Genomic DNA, 6,000 nt, shown 5'->3' on the forward strand with positions numbered 1-6,000 from the left:
ACCGCACCCGCCCTCCCCGCAGTCTCCGGGAGGGGAGAGGAGGGAAGGGAGAGCGTACGGGGAAACGCGCCCGCGCGTCCCGGCCCTCAAAGCCTATCCCCCACCCCGCCCCGCTACCCGGCGCCCAGGCCGCGCTATTGCGCGTCCGTCTCGCATGCTGTGCGCTCGAGTCGTCCCCACTGCAGCTCCCTCGGGCTACGGCCCCTCGCACGGTTCACTCTCTTGCTCATCTTCCCCTGCCTCCGGCTTCAGCTTCTTCCCCGGTGCCCAGCTCGCTACCCAGCCTTTATCAGCAATAATGCCCACTGCCCGCCCGCCTTTCACCTCCTGGTCTATACCCCACCCCTCCCTCTGCCCCAGTGGGGGGTTCTCTCTCTGCAGAGGCCTAGGGGAAGCGGAGGGGAGGGGTAGTAGGTGGCCTGACCCCGACCGCACGCAGCGGGCACGTTCAAGGTGGAGACCATCCCGACATCATCTGATTTCTCAAAAGGTGGGTTTGAAGGGCTCGCAGGTGTGCACACACACAAAAAGGAATACGCGCACTCCCAAGCTCACATATATATGTGCTTATGCATTCACCTATGCCCACACCATCCTCACGCAGTCCTGTAGACCTGTGCATTCTACACCTGCCTGTGCACCTCCACATATGCACACTCATCGCCCATGTACTCATAACATTCAGACCTATGTACTCACCTACACATTCACACATACATGTGTATGTGTGCAGTCACCTACTCGCAAGCCCTCACATGTATAGTCTCTCACACAGTGCACACACACACATTCATGAACACACACACACTGATATGCACACACAGATGTATCCTCAACAATTTGCCTTCACTAGATTGTGTTTCCATTAGCTGATGAGCTCCCTGCAGGCAGGGACTATGGTTTCTTATCTGAATGCATGGTACACAGTAGGTGTTCAATAAAGGTCTGTAGAAGGGAATAAATGTAAAAGTGGTTGGATGGACTCACATTCATGTACCTGTCCATGTACTATGTAGGCATCCCCAGGACCGCACTCACCAATGCCCTAGAAACCTTGGCAGGTCCAAATCATAGGCCCTGGCGGCCCAGAGACTGCGTCACCAGTCTTTCAGTGGGAAGCTCTTCCACCTCCACCTTGATGCTCCCCGCCTGCCTGTCCCCACGCTTTCCTGGTTCCCAGACAGGAAGGCCTTGGAGCACAGAGCTTCGGGTGGGGGGCAAGTCTACAAAGCCCATCCCCTCACCCTGATCTTGGCCAGGTGTGGACCTCAGTTTCGAATTGAAGATAAAAGAAGTACTACCCTCCCACCTTACAGGAAGAAGAGGGAGATTAAGACACTTGTGAAGAGGGCAAGCTTACTGCTGGTAGGTGATTTCCCAGATCAGCCGAAGCTAACTCATCCATTCATGGGGGAAAAACTCTGTCTGCCCTGTGAATTTCTTTCCTGTGTAACCAACAAAGTCCAGTGGATATCCCAGAAAGGACAGGTAGACATCACTGTGGCCTTGACCATGAGCGTGAATTTGCCACCTCCTTGACTGGGCATAAGAGGCCAGGCAGCTAGCCCTTCTTCAGAAATACCTGAGGATTCCCTCCTCCCAGACAGGGATTGCCTCTAAGCTGTCTCCTCCTGCTGCTTTTAGAGCCCTGCCTTTCCTCTCAGCTGAATTCGTGGAAGGCAGGAAGGGGCAACATTAGTACTAAAAGCAGTGTTGAGCTGCTTACTACCAAGGGTATCGACAGTATGGCATCCATTTAAATACTCCTGTTATTAATTTATGATCCCAGTTACTATTATTGCCAAGGTTATGCAGCTCAACACAATTTAATATGACCCACACCACCATGGCTGGGCCTGGGTTATTAATAATTTCCATGGTCTTGATCATTTAAGCCTTACTCCAACAATTACAAACAGCAATTGTTACTATCATTAGCAGTATTTCTATGATTAAGCTCCAGCACAAGACCACGATGTAATGCTGAGTGCTTTTGGGGAGGCAGCTGTGAATTGTACAGAGAAAAGAGCACTGAACTGAGAGTCAGACAGGCCTGGCCACAAATTCCTACACCTCCCACCCCACTCCACCCCCACATCAATTACTCCCGCATGGTCTGACTTTATGTCATCTTTCTCAGCCTCAGTTTCCTCATCTATAAAATGGGAATTTAAAAAAAAATCCTATCTTGAATGGCAAATAAAGTTCATCAAAGAAGAGACTCAATCCCCTTCATTCAACATGTATTTATTGAGCACCTACTATAGGCTACACCCTGTTCTAGGCACTGGGGATACAGCAGTGAACAATAGCAGCTGCCTTCACGGAGCTGGTGCTCTAGCATGTTAGTGATTTGATATGAAGGATTATTTTATAATGTGCCGTTAGATAGATGGCATGGCGGTGATCAGAGTGCTCCTTTGCTGGGACCACCACCATCACAATCTCCACCATCGTCACCATCACAGCCACCTATACCAGAACCAGCACCACTCTGACCACCATCACCACAACACCAGCATCACTACAAGAAGCACCACAGCTACCACTGCCATCACTACTGCTCCCCCAATCATCCCCACCATATCACGATTACCACACCATCATCACCACCATCACCATCACCACCACAGCTGCCAGGGCCATGGCCGCCACCACTTACCTTTTGACATCTGCACCAGAAGCAGCAGGGATTCCTGTTCCTAATGAGTGCTGAATACTCGGGTCCATCCCTTTTCCTTGGAACATTATTGGAGGCTCTGTGACGCCACTGCCTGCCTGACCCTAACTCCCTAATTGTCATGGTTCCTGGCCACACACATGAATATCCTTCAAAAATTTCTCTCTGACCCAGCTCCCTTTCCCTTAATCCTCAGCACTTGCAGCCACAACTGTGGGAGGGGGCATGGGGAGAGGACTCTGAGGAGTTGACCAGCAAGTAGGATCAGCCAGGCAGCACCAAGGGGGCAGCAGTTTTCACTGGAGGGTTCCCCAGAACCATCTCCTATAACAGAATTGCCTGTATAAAGGGCCCCTCCCCACACCACACACACACCAAGTCCTCCTGGACCTAATAGGGACCCTAAGATGAAAAGGTGGAGAATCTCAGTGCAGATCTATGTGAAGCTGGGAGTGGTAGTGGTGGGTCAGACTGCATCTTCAGGAATTGAAGTGGGAGTGGTTTGCCCCTTCCCTCTTCATCTCACCATCCCTCCATCTCCCTGCCCCTCCAGGAAGGCAAGCTCTTAACACACACTCCCAGTCCTTCCTTTCCACTGGGACCCCTCACCTCGGGCACCTGCAGGGCATTGCTCACAGCTCCCTGTGCCTCTGGCCAGCAGCCCCTGGGGAACCAGCCTGCAGCCCCAACTTACTTCCAAGCAGAAACGTGGGTGCGGACAATGAGAACTCACATTTATTGAGATGTCCTGTGAGCCAGGAGATCCACACAATTATCTCCTTTAATCTCCACTGCAATCTCATGAAGGAGGTGCTGGGTTCACCATATACAGATGAAGAGACTAAAGCTTGAAGAGGTTAAGCCACTGGCTCAAGGACCCCCAGAAGGAGTCACTGGTGTCATAAGTGGCCACTGTACTGCACAAGGCCCTCCAGAGCCACACGTCTCAATGTTAATCTCCATGTCCCAGCCACTCCTCCCCTCCAATGCAGCCCCTCCAGCCTTCACTCCAGTGAGTTCGGGAGATAGAACCTGCATCTCAGAGGGGCTGCACTCGGGCCTTCCATACCACTGCTCAGATACCCGCTCCTGACACACATTCATAGAATCTGGGTTTTGGCCGGGGTAGAAAGGGCTGAGGCAAGCCAGGGGATGATCTCCGTCTTTTGATTGAAGACATGATTTCCAAGCTCTTCTAGTGAGCATGCACTTTTCCTGCTTTGGGAAAATCACCTCCCCTGTCCCTCAGTTCCAGTGTCCAACCAGAGAAGCAGTGAAGGGAGATGGACAAGAAGAGAACAATTCCTGAGGAGGAGGGGGAAAAGGAGGTGCCAGGCCTCCCCCAGCTGCACCCCATCTGCCCCAGGCAGGCGGCCAGCAAGGTAAGTGAAACCCGCCTGCCCCTGTTAAGAGCTAGCTCAGTGGCTTTGAAGCGTGATGCGGTGATTACCTCTAAGCTGACTCCTTCTGGGCTGCAAGGGAGACCTGGCCAGTAAGGGAGCAGGGTGGGGGCTGGGGACTGGTTTGGGGTCAGCCCAGTTGGATTCTGGAACTGCATCAGTAGTGAGAGGGGTGAGAGGCATTAATCAATTTTGGAGACCAGTTAGATTAACTGGAGCATCAAAGTGGGCCAGTTCCACAGTGCCCTCCCGCCGCTGTCTGCTCCAGCCTCAGAGGCTGGTACTCACTTCCTGCCTCCACCCTGTCCTTCAAGGGGCCCCATCTGACCCACATTACTCAGCTTCTCTCACCTCTGAGCGCTTCTGTGGGTTATGCCCCTATGAGAGTTGCCTTCTCTCTTCCTTGAAGATAACTGTAGAGTTGGTCAAAATCTTCCATTTTCCCATCTGCAGTCTTTCCTTCAAAGGCCACCCTCCCTCCCACATGTCCTGGTCTGCACCCATACCTCTTGTCAAACGGTTCGTCAAACATAGACGGTAGGGACTTTTTTTTTTTTTTAATTTATTTTTAGCTGTGTTGGGTCTTCGTTGCTGCGCACGGGCTTTCTCTAGCTGTGGTGGGCAGGGGCTACTCTTAGTTGCGGTGCGCGGGCTTCTCATTGCGGTGGCTTCTCTTGTTGCGGAGCACGGGCTCTAGGCGAGCGGGCTTCAGTAGCTGTGGCTCGCGGGCTCTAGAGCGCAGGCTCAGTAGTTGTGGCGCGTGCGCTTAGTTGCTCTGCAACGTGTGGGATCTTCCCAGACCAGGGATCGAACCCCTGTCCCCTGCATTGGCAGGCGGATTTTTAACCACTGAGCCACCAGGGAAGTCCTGGCAGTAGGGACTTAATTTCCCCAGACTTTGTGTCTTGGAGGAGAGGTGCCCAGAGAAGGCAATGCTATACCCAGGTGCTTGAATGGAGAGACTTCCAGGCTTTGTGGTTAGGGCCTGGGGGAGAGTTTGGGTACCCTGTGCCTCAGGGCAGCCACCTTCCCTGCTGACTTGGGGCCCTCCCCTCTCTCCAGCCTCCTCCTTCACCTCCGTGGCACATTTCCCCTCAAGTACCCTTCCTTTAGGAAAGTCCTCTGGATCTTCCACTTTGATCGTTCACAGCCCTGAAGGATTGCAGAGTTGCCCTGTAGTTCTGAAGGATTCAGTCATTCCTCTCACTTTTTATCCTGCATCCAAGGACAGTCAAGACATTTTAAAGAAAACCTGCGTAGGGCTACAACCTTGTGGCAGAGCATGAAGGTGAGAGGATGAGGCATCAGCAGGCCCAGGCCTACCATTTATTTGCTGTGTGGCCTTGGACCAGTTCCGTTCCCTGCTCTGAGCCTCAGTTTCCTTCATCTGTAAAATCGGCATAAGATTCCAGTCTCACAGTTACTGTGAGGAATCAGAGGTCTTGAGTGTGTGTGTGTCACAGGAGCTGGGCAGATGTCAATGATTCTTATTCTATTTGCTGCCGCTGCTGATGGTGGCATCTGGCCTGCAGGCTGGAGACCGGATGAGGGGTGAGATGACATTTCAGCACTGGAGAGCCAGGCTCGGGAGGCCTTCCTGCTGCCGATAAGAACCAGAGCTGTGACAGGCCTTGGGCTCCGGCACAATTCCCACGGGAATTTCTGGGGGAGGAGACATCCCAGGCCCCAGCTTATCTTCACTCTGGCGCGTCTGGCAAGTGGGGTCAAGTGCGATTGTCTGGGTTGGTTTCCAGCAGAGGAGGGTAAAGGGCATCGATGCACAGTCTGTTAAGTCTCACAGTCAAGAGAAGACCCCCAAGAGGGAAGGGAGAGGAGCTGCAGAGGAGGATCCCTTCCCAAGCCCACCCATCCCATAGCCGGGTCCGCTGGGCTGGGGGACCCCTGAGACTAGGGCTGAAC

Source organism: Kogia breviceps, chromosome 19 (assembly GCF_026419965.1).
Source record: "Kogia breviceps isolate mKogBre1 chromosome 19, mKogBre1 haplotype 1, whole genome shotgun sequence".
NCBI classification, from domain to species: domain Eukaryota; kingdom Metazoa; phylum Chordata; class Mammalia; order Artiodactyla; family Physeteridae; genus Kogia; species Kogia breviceps.